We start from the raw sequence: 17,266 nt of genomic DNA on the forward strand, positions 1-17,266 counted from the left end.
TTGTGAACAAGCAAGGATTTAAAAATTGTTCTCCCAACAGCATTCAGATTCACGGACTTATGCTGACACCTAGTGGAATGAAAACAAGATGCATTGCAGCCAAGATCTTCACTCTCAGGCTTTTTGCACTTAGCCTATATGATAAATAATACATATACATACACACTATATACATTTTCTGAATATATGCCCAAAGAAAATATAGCTTTGGAGTCAATTTGGTAAGAGATTACTTGAAAGCAATTGAAAATGGATGCTATTAGATCTCAAGTAATAATACCTCACCAAAATCTATGAAAATTAAATTACTTAAAACTAGCCATGAAATTTATTTTTATTTTAATCAAAGTTTTTTTCACACCAACCACATTTTAAACTTTTTATTTGCATATTTAAAAATTGTGCATTCCGATAATGAAAATCATTTGAAGGAAAAAATGGCACTCTGATTAAACTGCATTTTACAGTCTGCCTAACACCTGGACCAACTTACTTTCTACTGGCGGTTCCCACCCGCTTCCTCCTTCACCAGCCTTCAAGTTCTTTTCTTTCCCTGCCAGCCAGACAGGCAGACAGGAGAGGAGGCCCAGTGTTCATGGTCAGTAGTTCAGATTCTTTGATGAGAAAAGGGGCAGAAGTCATTTAAACTCGATCTAACCTCTTTCCAGCTTACAAAGTTAAACAGCTCAAACAAGTAAAATAAGGAAATGCTTGTGGAATATACAGCCCATATTGGCAGCTCAGGCCTCATTACGATTCGCCTGCTTGCTCCTCCTGTTCAATCGTTTCCTAGGATGGCAGTGGATTTTTTTTCTTGCATCTTTCTCTTCTTTAGTTTCTACGTATCGAATTTCTCAATCGCAGCCATACCATGTTTGTCAGACATGGTTGCAGAGGAAGCAGAACCAGGCGGCCAGCAAGCGCCGTGGCCGCTGCCGAGTCTTAATCAGGGTGCCTGAGTGGCTCAGTAAGTAAAGCCTCCAACTCTGGATTTTGGCTCAGGTCATGATCTCACACTTAGTGATTTCAAGCCCCGTGTGGAGCTCTGTACTGAGCACAGAACCTGCTCCTAAGCAGGCAGTCTCGCTCTCTCTCTCAATCTCTCTCTCCCCCCCTCCCCCGCTCGCTATGATAAGTTAGTAAGTAAGTAAATAAATAAATATTTTTTTTTTACTTTTAAATGAACATAGTTTAAAGAATTAATGCTTAGTAAGACAAAAGAGGTCCCTGGCCCCTCTATACCTGTTCTTCTTCCGCAGCAGCTTTGTTTTTTGGGGTTTTTTTTTTTTTGTTTTTTTGTCCATTTATTTACTTATTTTTTTATCTTCAAACAACTTCTTAATTTTTAATTTCCTTCCCACTACAGAAGTTAAAGGTTTGCCTTTTGCTCACCCCTCTCTCACCACACACCACTCACCCTTCTTTCATTTTCACAATTTCCATCATGCTTTCAGTTGGGTTACTACAAAATATATTAAAATATCATCAATATGTAAACACTAATCAGAGTAAAGCCACGCAGTAAGCTATGATTAAATTTCAAATTTCTGTACAATATTTTTATTCCTAGAACTGATCATTGTTGAGGAAGTATTTGTTTGTCTCTAAGCCTGGGTTCCCTAGAAAACAGTACCTAAGGTAAAACTTGTATACCAGCATTTTACTGGGTGGTGAAACCCTTAGGAACACAGGAATAAAGGAAAGGAATGAGGAGCAGGAAAATAGTGCAAGCAAATATGAGGGAGTGAATAACTGAACCAGTCTCCATTTGGTATCAGGTGCAGCTGATGCTCCATCTTGCAGGACCATCTTCAGAGTCTATTTCAGGAGGCCTGGAATGGGGGCAGAGGGCAACTTACCCATCACTTCCCATCTCCCAGGATTTGCAAGCTCTAGTTGTAATGGTTTGCCTGTGGTTTTACTGGGTTTAATAACTGAAAATCCCCCTTGCCAGAACCACCCTCCCACCCCCCACCCCCCATCCCCCCACAACAGGATAACTGATTACCTAAAGGCATCTCAAACATGACAGCCAACAGATCAGCCTGAAGAATGGAAGGTTGAGGTGCTGGCAGGTTGGACCCATGTGAGGAAACAAATCCCAATGGCCACCAAAAGAGTTGTGACCAAGGTAATCTGAGATGGCATATGAAAGGTCTGTTACAGATTCTTTCTTAACTTTCTGTGCCTTAGGACTGATTCAGCTAGAAACTCTAAACATCATGCAAAAAAACAAAAAAAAAACCTTAAACTTTTCATATTCAGTCTGTCAACTTCACTTTCCTGAAGAAACAAATCTGATGGGGTTTTCTGAACTCCAGTTTGGACTGTTTTTCTTCTCCTTATTATTCTGGAGATTCCTTCCACCTGTATCCTCATTAGATTCCCTTTGTCCTGTAGCCTGTGTCTTTCTCTCTATGGGTTTACTTCTGTGTATTACTAGATCACATACTCTAGTAGCTTCCTGAGGACGGACAAGTTTGATGGGAGGTAAATATTTTAAAAACCTTGCATGTCTGAAAATGTTTTCATTCTTTCTGCATAATACTAACTTCAGCTAGGTGTGGAACTCTAGGATTGAAATCACTTTTCCTCAGAATTTTTAAGGCATTGCTGCATGTTTTATAGCTTCAGTGTTGTTGATGAGAAGTAAAAAGCAATTCTTGTTCCAGATCCTTTCATTTCTCTCTCCCTCTCTTAAAATTCTCTTGTGTCTTATTTTAAATTAAGTTCTTTTTTGTTCTCTTACTATTTCTTTATTGTAGCTTTTTGTTCTTTTTTATTATTTCAGTAGACTTAACTCTCTAAAAAGCTTATGCAAAATTTTTATGTTTTCTTCCCCCTGCAGAGTTTCTGTTTCTTCCTCAGAGTGTTTTGATTTTGGCTATTTGATATTTATTTTTATGTTAAAGGCCTCCCTTAGGTTTCCTATTTTGTGTTCATATTTACCAGTTCATCATTAAGAGTGGGTGATGGAAAGCCCTAGTTTAAAACTGAGTGTGCAGGTGGGGCTTGTTGACTATAAGTATCACTACAAATGATCTAGCCAGGCCATGTCCTTGTCATCAAGGAGCCCGCATTGTATTGTACTGCATTGTATGTATTGTATTGTATTGTATTGTATTGTATTGTATTGTATTGTATTTAGGTCTTTCATCTAGAGCTGATCAGATTCCCTAGAGAAGATTCTTTTTTCTTCTCTGAAAGTAAATGCCTGAGGACCAGTGATCTAGCTGTAGAGTAAGGTGCTGGGATTCAGCCTCTAATATGCATATGTTTACTTAATACCACAGTTTTCAGTTTGGTGCAAACATCCTTGATTATGCTCAGGGTTCCCCAGTGTTGAGCCTGCTGTGTCACCACCTCTGCTAATTCACCTAGATGGAGGCAGTTGTCTAAGTGTTCAGAAAGAGGAAGGGGACCTGGGGATATAACCCCCTCCTACATAGGTTTCAATCAATTTTTTCTTATTTTAGAGTATCATCCCACTGCACCTTGCAACTGCCAGAAGTAGCTGAGCCCATAAATCCTTCGTCTCTTTTGCAGTTCTTTAAGGAAACTGGACCGATTCTTACCTTTTACAACACAAGTTCAGTATACAGCTTTTACCAGTTTGCTACAATGCCTACCTACCACTCGTTGGTCATTTCATTTTCCAATATTATGTTGCTGTTGTCTCCACTTTCATCTTTTGCATTTGTGGGTTCCTGCCTTTTAGAATATTTCCTTACTATAGCCATTGGAGTCTGGAAGTTTAATTAGATTTGTATCTTTAATTCACCAAGCAGCAAACTTATATCTCTGTACAGTTAATAGATTTGTTTTAGGGTTTTTTTGTTTTGTGTGTGTGTGTGTGTGTTGTGTTTTGGTTTTGTTTGTTTTATTTTGTTTTGTTTTTGTTTTGTTTTTATTTTTTGCCACTTAGGTCACTAAGAAGAAAAGCGAAAATATAATACACATATGTTATAAGTGTTTTAATGCAATAGAACCAAAAAATGATATCTAAAGTCCAACTGTCCACCTCCACACCCAAATTATCTGGGATACATTATAAGTTCATGACAGATTCCTCCAGAAACACAATGTGATTGCTAGCTCATAATTTCTCAGTCCTTTAGCAACTAGCTCATACTAATAAAAAAAAATGCACAAAGAACTGCTGCATTAAAAAAGCTTTATAATTTATTGACTTAAAGTAAGAAACATACTATCAATTGAATAAAGTATTCAAACTTTATGAATTGCAATTCTATGATCAAAGTACAAAAGGCCACAATAATAATGAGGTTATTTTTAAATAATTAAACATTAAGTATTAATTATATGATGCTATATTAATTTGATGTACTCTTACTATGTCAATTTGCCAGTTAAACCATTCTCAAAATTCTTTTTTTTTTTTAATGTTTATTTACTTTTGAGAGGGGAGTGGGCAGAAAGAGAGAGAGACAGAATCTGAAGCAGGCTCCAGGCTTTGACCTGTCAGCACAGACCCTGATGTGTGGCTTGAGCCCGTGGACCACAAGTTCATGACCTGAGCCAAAGTCTGACGCTTAACCGACTGAGCCACCAAGGTGCCCCTCAAAATTCTTAATTATAAATAATTCAATATGAAAGAAATTCATGGCAATGAAGGTTTATTGGGGGGAGTCTGGATATTGCATCAAGACAAGTCCAAACTGATATATCTAACTGTTTAGTATGCATCTCCACTGAAAGCCCCACAGGCACCACAATCTTAACACATTTAAACCTAGACTCAACATATTCTTGACCAACCCTGCTCTTTCTTCTGTGTTACCTATCCCAGTGAGTTGAGACTCATCTTGGCCTCTTTCCTCTATCATCCAAATCCTACTGATTTCTAAGACATTCTGATTCTATACCTGAGACCCATTATTTCTTGTATATCTCCTCAGCTATTAAGTTAATGCAGAACCTCATTTTAGTTACTCATCTGTGGTCACAAAAAACAAACAAAAAACAAAAACAAAAACAAAAAAACAGAATCACTGAGGCTAATTCAAGCAAGAGGATTTATTGTAGTAAGTGTTAAAAGATAAACTGAGGCACATCAAAATTTTGAAGAGTTTACTTGAGCATACATTGATTTGAATCAGGCAGCACCAAACCATAGATAGTTAGGAGTACTCAGAGTATGGGAGCTAGGAGGAAGGCTTTTATAGAAAGGACAGGGAAGCAAAGCAAGGAAATTATTTGATTGGCTATAACTTAAGTAGTTATTTATTTGGGAAAGCCTACTTAGCTATGATTGGTTGTTCATATGTTTCATCTTCTCAGACTTGAGTGCATTGACTCTGCTTTAGGTTTTGGTTTGTCTAATGGCCTCCTTGCTTAATTACTTGACATGAGTAAGTGAGGAAATGACAATAATCTGGATGGAGGGACTATAACAGAGACGGTCTGTTAGGGCTAGAGAGTAGTTTAGGTTGATGGTAGCTCCAAAGACTTTGGCAGCAGCAACCCACAGAGCTTTACTCTAGTACTCTGTATGACCATGCAGCACCTTAAAGATCTGCTTATTACTATCTTCTCCAGAAATTTCCCTTTGAGTATTAGCTCAGTTTCCAAAGAAGGGAACTTAGATCATCTTCATGAGCCAGGCCCCTAAGTTAGACTTGCCTGTGAACCTTTGTTGAATGTAGTGTCCACTCTCGGTCCAAATAACTATAATGAGATAGTATTCACATGATTATTTGCCCTAGGACATCATCTCACTTTGAGATTTTCCAGAGGTTAGGTCGAAGTACGATTTTTTTTCCTGACTCTGAAAACACACACACACACACACACACACACACACACACACACACACACATTTCCATTTCCATTCATTTTGCTTAGGGAATGTAATATTTTTCTATTTATAATATTCTTATGGGCTTTACCCTGAGAATGTCAGGTGTTGTCATTTGTTACAAAGGCAATTTCCAATAATATATTCATATAGATCAGCTGAATTCAGTTCCTGTTCTACAGTTAAGAATAGTGCCAAAATGATATCAGAAAAATTACCATCTGGAGGATATGAAGAGAAGAGATTAGACTGAATGTATTTTCCAAGTCAACAATTAAATAATTGAGATAAAAAAAGACACTTTTTAAATATTGATTTAATTTTTGATTTACATAGGCCAAAATGTCAAATATTTAGTCTTGTGATATTACACCCCACGAGGTCCACGAGAAATATTCTCCAATGAATAAGATACTTATATTTACATATCAAATATTCAAAGTCAACTATATGTTTAGAGAACTTTCAAAATGTTTTCATGTTGATTTTCTTTCAGTATGACAACTAAAGTAATATTTCCATATCTCATATTTATAGGAAATAGTCATGAATGGTACTTAAAATTGTATAATAAATCTTAAATTAGACATGGTTTCTATAGCAAGTGAATAGTGAGAGGCAACTATTTCAGATAAGCTTGGGTGGTTTAGTTGGTTGAGTGTAAGACTCTTGATTTTGTTCAAGTCATGATCTCACAGTCATGAGATTGAGCCCCAGTTCAGGCTCTGGGATGGGCATGGAGCCTGTTTGAAATTCTCTCTCTCCCTCTCGCTATGCCCCTCCCCCACTTGCACACACAATCTCTCTCAAAACAAAACAAAACACCCCACAACGTTAATCTATATAACTATAGACCCTAAGAAAGCTAAAATATTTCTCATATGATATTTAGGATAATCTTTCATTTCTGCAAGAAAACCCTCTGCAGTATTCCTAGAATATGCCAATTCAGTATGCCTTTAAAAGTTTTCTGTGATGGGAATCTTCAAGCAACATAAGAGATCCACTTCATTTTTGGACAGGTGAAATTGTCCAAATATTCCTTCTTATAAGGAGCCAGTCTGACTCTCTAATATATCAAGCCCTCTAGAATGACATAGATCAAAGTGGTACCTTTTCATATGCATGCCTTTTAAAAGTATTCCTTCTTAAGTGTTCTAAGAACCTCTCATAAGATGTAATGCCTAGAGACTTCCAGATGCAGTTAGTAACTAAAACAAAGGCATCTGACACTCTTTGACTCCTTTATGGCATAAAGATTAAATAAATGCAAAACAGTAGGAGAAAATCTGGAACACTAATCTGCGCTATTTGGAGAAAATTATACCAGAGGAACCAGGGAGATACACCATGTAGACTACATTGCTAATCAAGGAGCTAGTCTATAAAAATCAATGGCTCTAACCTCGACTATGTGAGCTGCAGCAACAGTAAGGAGAGTAAAATGATTTCAAGAACAGCTGTGTCAGGAGACCAGAAGTAAAGAAAGCACACAAAATAAGTTATTAGTGACATTAGTATAGGAGCTTCTTTTTTTAACATCAATATTCTTTGATGCCATTGGGAACAAACTTAGAAAGGAGCTTGGACCAAATTTTAGGGTAAAGCCCCTAAAAATTATTTCACAAAACCTGAGAAAAAAAAACCTTACAAAGACAAGTACCCCTGGTGTATTGACCACAGTCTTAGCTTCTTCCTATTCCCGTATCACTGAACTATGAACCACCCCACTAGCCTAAAATGTTAACATGAGGATTCTAACAATTACAAGTAGATGTTGAAACAAAAGAAGACTCCATTTGTCCCCTGCTAGAGGAAAATACTAAGACTAGAAGAAATTACCACCATCAAAGATGAATGTAGTAGACTCTGGGTCTGGAGTTCTCTCTTGTCCAGCAAGAGAGCGGACGCAGGATTGAAACGCGAGAGAAGCTAACGTCCAGGAGGAGACAAGAGCCCCGAGTAAAGGTCCTTGCTCCATTTTTATTCGGATCAGAAGGCTTACAAGCATGATGGACTTGCACAAAGAGACAATGAAATCTTGAACATTAACTCATGGGCGTGGGGGAACAGGGCAGGGGCGGGGGGGGGGGGTGGTTTTGAAAATACAAGGTGTTAGAGGTTTGAGTCAATACAAAACAAACTCCTTGTGCCTGGCAGATGGTTGTTTAAGGCAGGCTTGAGGAGCCAAGTCTGTTTACTTAAACTTGTCTAGGGGACAAGGGAGAGCAGGCTACTTCAGGGTCAACAAGGTACCTTTCTTTTGCTAATTAGTTCCACTCCAGGCAACTTGCTGCTGCTGTCTATAGCCCTGTAGTCTATAACCCTGCATACCTGTTTACCAATTTTGGTCTTTCCTTCCAATGAAAGCGGCTTTCTGCTATTATACTAAACTGGGGGGGGGGGGGGGTGCGGGGGGTGCAGGGGGGGTGATGCGCTTCCACCCTGAATACCTAATCTTGTTTACCTAATCTTGGATGTTTTCATCCTGAGATTTCCTATTCCTATACCTTTGTCCTATAGTGGGGGCCTTTGCCTTGTTTACCTAATCTGTTTTACCTAATCTTGTATGCGTTCATCCTGTGGCTTTCTATTTCTTTATGCCTTGTTAACCCATTGATGCAAGCTCAGGGAATTCCTAAGCTTATTTTTTCCCCACAGATGAATAAAAAGAAGAAGGCAACTTAGAAAAGATTCTATCAGAATAATAAAAAAGTCACACCTTTCAAGAGGTAGACAAAGGGTGTGCTTTAAAAAAAAAGTGTAAATCTTCAGCAGCATCTGTTTTAATGCTTGGTAAAATTCATTAAAACATGGTCTCATGGTTTTATTTTTTTTTAAAGTAATTTTTTAAAAAAGGTGATAAGATGTCTGCAATCAAAGGAGAACTGGCTGAGACAAAAGAACTGTATGAAAAATTGGCAGAAATAGCAATGAACTAGAATTTTCTAAAGCGTTGCGAAATAAACATTCAATGACATGATTTTTAAATGCCTTAGGATGAAGAGCGAAAATATGAAAAGCTCTCACAGACCAAAATGGCAACATAGGTTGTTCCTGACTTCACTCCCCCCTCACAAGAAATAAAGCTCACAACTCTTCAAGAACAAGACACCACTAAGAGAATCCTAGAACATGGGGAATGAAGCTGAAGCACCCCCTGCACCCCGGAGACCAAGACAGATTGCATTAGAAGGGCAAGTGAAGCTGCTACACGTTGATCACAATGCTCCTTCCTCAGGCCAACATCACACCACATGGAGAGGCCTCCCCTAAGCTTCCATTCCCCCAGTGGTAAAAGAGAACCCGTCAACCCCCAGCATTGTGGGTTGCATTGTGGAAGCTTCTACTCTTATCTCACACCATGAACATTACAGGGGATCTGCTCAACCAATGGGCATATGACTGTGACCGAGAAAGGGAGAGGAGCTTGCAATGGCCAGCACATGGATCTTGGCTGACTGAGTTCACATCTGCAGTGCCCAAGTACTGATCTCAACCAGAGGTTTTGCTCATCTGCAGAACAAGCTAGGGGCACACTCTGACCAGAGAACTCAGTGGTGTGCAGATCTGACTGATTCAGAAGAGTTTTGCTACCCTTAGAGCAGAGTTTGCTCACACCCAGGCAAGAAGCAGAATCATAGTCCCACCCTCAGTGGAGAGTGTCTTCCAGCCCCATCTGACCAGAAAGGTGGTGACAGCTCCTGGGAGCAGTACAGCTCAGCAATGCTTGTGCCAAGAGGCAGGCAGGCAAGCAGAGCTGATCACCTCCAAAGTAAAGCCAGTACTGGGCATGGAGCATTTCCATGCTACACATAGGCAGGGGATTAACTCATAGCCAAGGCTGAAAGTAGTTCTTGGCCCCTCCACCTGGAGAGCCTGTTTGAGAAATTGAGTAGCCTGGAGCAGCCCTCCCTCCCCCAACCCAAACAAGGGAACTGAGACATAGCCCCACCGGCTCTAGCGTGCCTTCTATCCTCATCTGATCAGAAAGGCCTGAGACAACTCCTGAAGCTGAGGGGCTGGCAGGCAGAGCCAGTAGTTTGTAGAACAAAGCCGGTGGCCCTGTTCAGTCAGGGGATTTGTGGTGTAGGTCGGCTTGAGTTAAGACAACAAACAAAGAGACTTACCAGCTTTACAGCTCTTTCTCCCACTATACCTGATCAGGGAGTCAAATTTCTAGCCCCACTCATTAGTGAACACAGTCTTCAGCCTGTTGACCAGAGAACCTACCTGGAGCACACAGGAAGCTGCATAGCCCATCTTGTAAGGGAGAACCTCTGTATACAGTGGCACTCAAACAGAGTGTACAGCCCATGGTTTCCCCTGTCTACAGAACAAAGCTAGTGGCCTCAACTGACCAGAGAATTCAGTGCACACTCTGGCCTAATTCAGATCCACAAACAATGATCTATACAGGCCTTGGGCCCTGTCCTGCTGCCCTGTCAGGGCAGGGAAGATAATTCACAGCCCTATCTACTACTGAATATAGTACCTAGTGTGATCATCTATTAAGCCTGACCAGAGAATCTAGGCAACCACAAAGCCAATCCTTCAGCCTCACTTGGGAAAGGAATCAAGCAGCAGTCCTTTCCAACTGTTTTGAGCCAATGACACACCCATCCATCCATGTTCTCAGAGCTCAAACAGTTGCCTCACCCCAAAACAGACCATCATAGCAGGCCTCACCTGCCCAAGGACATTATCAATAAACACACCAGAAACCCAAACCGGGCTGACTAGTAAAGAACTGTCTCTGTCAAAACCTATAAAGTTTGAAAGAAAAGTCTGATTACTCAAATGTACAGATACTAACATAAGGAATCAAGGATCACAAAAAAATCAGGTAAGTGTGGCACCACCAAAGGAAACTAATAAAGCTCCAATAACTAACCCTAAAGAAACAGAGATCTATTAACTGTTAGACAAAAAATTCAGAATAATCCTCTTAAGGAAGTTTAGTGAACTACCAAAAAACATAGACAGACAACTAAATGAATTTAGAAAAACAATGCATGAACAAAAGAGAAGCACAAGGAAACAGAAACCATCTAAAAAAATAAAACAAATCCTATAGTTGAAAAATACAAGAATTGAACTAAAGAATTCAATAGAGAGGTTTAAAAGTAGATTCAATCATAAAGAAGAAACACTCAACTATTTGGAGGATAGGACACTGGAAATTACCTAGACAGAGAAGCAAAAAAAAAGAAAAAAAAGAATGAAAAGAATAAAAAAAAAAATCCTGTGGAAATTATGGGACACAATGAAAAGAAACAATATTTGCATTATTGGAATTCCAGAAGGAGAAGCAGAAGAGAAAGGGACAGAAACTATATATAAAGCAATAATGGCTAAAAACTTCTTGAACCTGCAGAGAGAAATGAACACCTCAAATAGGTTGAATCCAAATACAGCTAACCTAAGACACATTATAGTTAAATTGCCAAAAGCCCAAGAAAGAATTTTAAGAGTAACAAAAGAAAAGAAAGAAGCTATATACAAGAAAAGCCCTTATAAGACTAAGAGTGGATTTCTCAACAGAGACTTTTCAGGCCAGGAGAAAATGGGATGATGTATTCAAAACACTGACAGAAAATAACTGTCAACCAAGAATTCTAAACCTGGTAAAGCTGTCTTTCAGAAACTGAGGGATAGACTTGCTTGAACAAACAAAAACTGAGGGAGTACTTAAAAAAAATGCCATAGAGGTTCTCCCTTACAAGAAATGTTAAAGATGGTTCTTTGAGTGGAAGTAAAAGAATGCTAATTAACATCATAAAAACTTATGGTGCCTGGGTGGCTCAGTGAATTAAGAGTCAGACTCTTGATTTCAGCTCACGGTTTGTGGGATCAACTCCCCCACTGTCAGTGCGGAGCCTGCTCGGAATTCTCTGTCTCCCTCCCCCCGTTCATGCTCTCTCTCTCAAAATAAGTAAAATTACAAAAAAAAAAAAACCTCAAAAAGGTAGCATAAATCTCACTGATAATAGTAAATATAGTCATAGATTCTACAATATGGTAATAGTGATGCATAATTCATTTACAACTCTAGTTTAAAAAGAAAACAAACCATAACTACAATAATCTGTTATTAGTTACACAATAAGAATAAGTAAATTATAACAGCAATTACCTAAAATGTGAGGGGGGAGGAGAAGTAACATTATGAAGTTTAAAAATTCTATTAAAGTTAAGTTGTTATCAGTTTAAAATAGGGTGTTATAAACTTAAGACATGTTCTGTAAGCCTTACCAACCACAAGAAACAAACCCTGTAGTAATTACACAAAGAACACAATAAAGAAGTCAAAGCATACTAATACTAAAAGACATCAAAACACACCAAAAAAGACAGGATAAGAAACACAGAAAAACAGATATAGAAAACAACCATAAAGCAATTAACAAAATGATAATAGTAAGTTCTTACCTATCAAAAATCACTTTAAAGATAAACAAATTCTCCAATTAGAAGATATAGAATGACTGAATGAATAAAAAACCAGATCCAACAATATGCTGCCTATAAGACACTCACTTTAGCCTTAAAGACACATAGGCTGAGAATGAAGGATGGAAAAAGACACTTCAGGCAAATGGTAAAAAAAAAAAAAAAAAAGTGCAGTTGTACTATATTTATATCAGATAAAATAGACCTCAATTGAAAAATGGTTAAAAAAAAAAGTCATTATATAATGATAAATGGGTGAATACATCAAAAAGATATAACAATTATAAATATTTATGCACCTAACATCAGAGAACCCAAATGTATAAATCAAAAATTAACAGAGCTAAAAGGAGAAATAAAAAGTAATACAATAACAGTTGAGGACTTTAATTTTTTTTTAATGTTTATTTTTGAGAAAGAGAGAGAGAGTGAGTGGGGAGGGGCAGAGAGAGAAACACAGAATCTGAAGCAGGCTCCAGGCTCTGAGCTGTCAGCACACAGCTCAATGCGAGGCTGGAACTCACAAGCTGTGAGATCATGACCTGAGTTGAAGTCGGGCGCTTAACCAACTGAGCCACCCAGGCACCCCAACAGTTGGGGACTTTAATACCCCACTCTCAACAATGAATCTCTCATCCAAAGAATCAGTAAGGAAATGGTGGATTTGAATAACACCAGAGACCAAATGGACCTAAAAGACATATACAGAACATTCACTCCAACAGCCACAGAATACACATTCTTTTCAAGTGCACATGAAACATATTCTAGTTTGACTCTATGTTAGGCCACAAAACAAGTCTCAGCAAATTCAAGAAGACTGAAATCATACCAAGTATCTTTTCTGAACACAATGGCCTGAAACTAGAAATCAGTAAGTGGATAACCGGAAAATTCATGAACACATGGAAATTTATACAATACTCTCCTCAACAACCAATGGATAAAAAAAGAAAGGAAAAATAAAAAGTTTCTTGAGACAAATGAAAAGGAAAACACAATATACTGGAACTTGTGGGATATAGCAAAAGTAGTTCTAAAAGGAGTTCAAGGCAGTAAATGACTATATTAAGAAGCAAGAAAGATCCTAAATAAACAACCTAGCTCTTTGCCTTAATGAACTAGAAAAAGGAGAACAATCTGAGTCCAAAGTTAGCAGGAGAAAGGAAATAATAAAAGTTAGAGAAAAAATAAGTTAAATAGGGAACAGAAGATTAGAAAAGACTACCTGACCCAAGAGTTGATTTTTTTGAAAAGGTAAACAAAATGGACAAACACTTAGCTATACTTAACAAGGCTGACTAAACACTGTAAATGAAAAAGGAGACATTAAAATTGATACCACAGAAATTCAAAGGATCCTAAGAGGCTACCACAAATAACTATACACCAACAAATTATACAACCTAGAAGATATGGAAAAATTACCAAGACTGAATCAGTAATAAATAGAAAATCTGAATAGAACTGATAACCATCACTTTAGAAAATCCTCAGTCAGTATGAAGAATCCGCAAAAAATTAAAAGTAGAACTGCCATATGACTCACCAATTCACTTCTGGGAATATATCCAAAGATAACAAAAACACTAAATTGAAAAATGCACTTTCACATTCATAGCAGCATTATTTATAATAGCGAAGGCATGGAAACAACCTAAGCATTCACTGATGGATGAACAAAAAAGATAAGGGATATATGTACAATGGACTATTACTCAGCCATAAACAAACAAATAAAAAACACAAGGAATTCCTACCATTTGTGACAACATGGATGGACCTTGAAGGCATTATGCTAAGTGAAATAAGTCAAACAGAAAAAGAAAAATACTATATGATCTCACTTATATGTGAAATCTAAAACAAAAGAAAACAAACAAAATTAACTCAAAAAAAGACACCAGACTTGTGGGTACCAGAGATGGGGGGAGGGGAATTAGGTGATAGGAGGAAGGTGGTCAAAAGGCACAAACTTCCAGTTACAGATCAGTACTAGGGATGTAATGTACAACATGATGATGATAGCAAACATTGCCATATGACATATAGGAAAATTGTTAAGGAATAAATCCCAAGAGTTCTAATCACAAAGGGAAATTTTTTTTCCCTTTTTTCTTCCTTTCTTTTCCTTTTATTGTATCTATATGAGAAGACGGATGTTAGCTGAACCTATAGTGGCTATTATTTCACAATGTATATAAATCAAATCATCATGCCATATGCCTGAAACTTATACAGTCATGTATGTCAGGTTTTCTCAATAAAATTGGAAAGAAAAGCTCTCCCAGAAAGCAGAAGAAAAGGTTGAGAAAAAAATAATGAAACAGTAAATAATAGATAAGAATAACCAAAAAGAAGCAAATAAAATCTGATACAAAATATAGATAATTTGTATTCTTTTTAATGGAACATAAGCAATTATAACATAGACTAAGACACTATGTTGACCAAGTGTTAAAAAAATTATGAAAAACAACTTATGAAATGATCCTGGTTGAAGTCTTAAGTACAAAGAATTTTTTTTGATGTTACCAATACATAAAGGATAAAAAAATTAGACTAGTCTCAGAGATATACCCTCTATATCATGGATCACCTACAAAATGTATAGCAATATTTTTAGGATTAGAGGAGAAAGATTTTTATCCAAGTATTTTATAGCCAGCCAAATTGTCATTCACCTGTGAAAGCAATTTTAAGACAATTTACATTATTCAAGACTGCAGAAAATATATATTGCACATTCTCTTCCTGCAAAAAGTATTCAAGAAACTATTCAAACCAATCAAGAAATGAATCAACTAAATAAAGAAAATAGAGAAGCTATGTTATAAAAGGGCAGGTGTTGATTAATAGAAACCATTTAAACATAAAATTAAACAACAAAATAATAATAAATAAACACAAAATTAAAATGACCCTGGTTTTACTAGTATATATCCTCTAGTTCTTCACTCATTAATCATATGTAGGAGATAAACTTTCCCTATTTAGCTAGATATAAATGCAAATAAAAAATTTGATGCTAATCAAATATAATAGGTATATTTTATACCTATATAATAGGTATAAAAAATATACCTATTTTTTAATTCTCTTTTTTTAAATGTTTATTTATTTTGAGAGAGAGTAAGCATGAGCAGGAGAGGGAAAGAGAAAGAGGGAGAGAGAGAATCCCAAGAAGGATCCATGCCATCAGCACAGAGCCCAATGCAGGGCTCAATTCCACAACCCGAAGATCATGACCTGAGCCAAAATCAAAAGTCAGACGCTCAACTGACTGAGCCACCCAGACACTCCTGTTTTTTTAATTCTGTAAACAGGTTTTTTCAATCTCTTTAACGTTCTGAAATGTGCTAATCACATATCTAGGTATGGTAGTAATTATTATTCATTTATCCTAATGCTTTATATCCTAAGCTCTTTCCACTTGAAGGTAAGTTCCCTTTGTGGCGGGATTTTTTTTTTTTAATTTCACAATCATTTTTAAAACCAAAAAGCTATTTCTGATTCTCTAGTTATTCCCCAAATTATTTTAACCTCTCCCTCTGGCCCATTTTGTTACTGGTCTAATTTCTTAAAACCACCTTTCCATATTTCTCATATTTTTTTTTCTTTTGGCTTCAGATTGTAGTACATTACTAACTTCCACCAAGACCTGAAAGGCAGAAGTGAATGAGAGCATGAAGCCCAAGTAGCAATTACAGTTATAAAGTCCTTTGGTTTTCTGCAATAGTGGAGGTACTGATGTCCAGTCCCTAGCTTCTTGAGTGACTCAGAGGTACTTCTGCTGCAAAAAAAAATCTCATGGTATGAGTAAATAATTTTCCTCAGTGCCTCACTTTAGTATATGATCAAATCTTGATCTCTGTGGCCTTACTAGACATTTTGCAAGCTAGCTTAGATCCTATAATAAATTATTTTGTACCTGGAACCAGCCAGAGTGACTCTCTTGTCCAACCCAATGCTGGCAGGTAAGAAGGAGTAAACTGTTCCACGTTTATGCCTTCACTTATTCCCCCCCGAGACAGTCAGCGCCCTCCATTCATATTTTTTCCTCTAGCGGTTGCTGAAATTTGCCAATGGCTCCATGTATTTATTTTCCATTGGTTTTTAAAAAATTACCACAAACAGTGGCTTAAAACAACACCATTATTAGGTCACAGTTCAGTAGGTCAGTAGTTGAAGCAGGCCCAGCTGCATTCTCTGGTCAGAGTATTAGGAGACTGAAATCAAGATGTCAGCCAGTCTGTACTCTTATCTGAAAGCTCTAAGGAAGAATCTGATTTCAACTTTATTTAGGCTGTGGCAAAGTCCAGTTCCTTAGTGTTATAGGTCTGAGTCCCCCATTTCCTTTTTGGCTCTTCTTCCAGAGGCCCCCAGCATTCCTTTAAGGTGGATCCCTCCATCTTCAAGAAAATTATGCTTCATCTCAGACTTCTCCTTCTGCCACTAGCCAGAGAAAGCTCTGTGCTTAATTTTATTTTATTTAAAACAACATTTTTTTGAGGTTTATTTATTTTTGAGAGAGGGAGAGAGAACGTGAGTGGGGGAAGGGCAGAGAGAGGGAGACACAGAATCTGAAGCAGGCTCCAGGCTCTGAGCTGTCAGCACAGAGCCAGATGTGGGGCTTGAACTCACAGACTGTGAGATCATGACCTGAGCCAAAGTTGGACACTTAACCGACTGAGCCATCCAGGTGCCCCTTGTGCTTAATTTTAAACGAGTTGTATGATTAGATCAGGATGACCCAAATCATCTTCCTTTTAATTAACTCAAAGTCAACTGACAGCAACCTTAATTACATCAGCAAAATCTCTTCGCCATGTAACAGGACATATTCACGGGACAGGGAAATATAGAAGGACAAAGGTCACTGGGGTCATTCTTAGAAGTCTACTACCTCAGTCCTCCCTAGTTTTTTCAGTAGCAGAGGTTGAAACCTTTTTATTTTTTATTTATTTATTTTTTTTAATTTTTTTTCAACATTTT

The 17,266-nt window shown here is 37.5% G+C and overlaps 1 long non-coding RNA gene and 1 pseudogene across 1 annotated transcript; both read right to left on the minus strand.

Moving 5' to 3' along the window:
• Nucleotides 1–750: 750 nt before the first annotated feature.
• LOC131492921 (thymosin beta-4-like) lies at nt 751–1,031 on the minus strand (annotated as a pseudogene).
• Nucleotides 1,032–1,706: 675 nt separating this feature from the next.
• Nucleotides 1,707–16,398, minus strand: LOC131492925 (uncharacterized). Its single transcript, XR_009252353.1, has 3 exons — nt 16,203–16,398; nt 2,009–2,136; nt 1,707–1,832 (listed from the first exon to the last, which is right to left on the minus strand). It is a non-coding gene; the product is annotated as an uncharacterized LOC131492925 (long non-coding RNA).
• Nucleotides 16,399–17,266: the final 868 nt, after the last annotated feature.

Source organism: Neofelis nebulosa, chromosome 2 (genome assembly GCF_028018385.1).
Source record: "Neofelis nebulosa isolate mNeoNeb1 chromosome 2, mNeoNeb1.pri, whole genome shotgun sequence".
NCBI classification, from domain to species: Eukaryota; Metazoa; Chordata; class Mammalia; order Carnivora; family Felidae; genus Neofelis; species Neofelis nebulosa.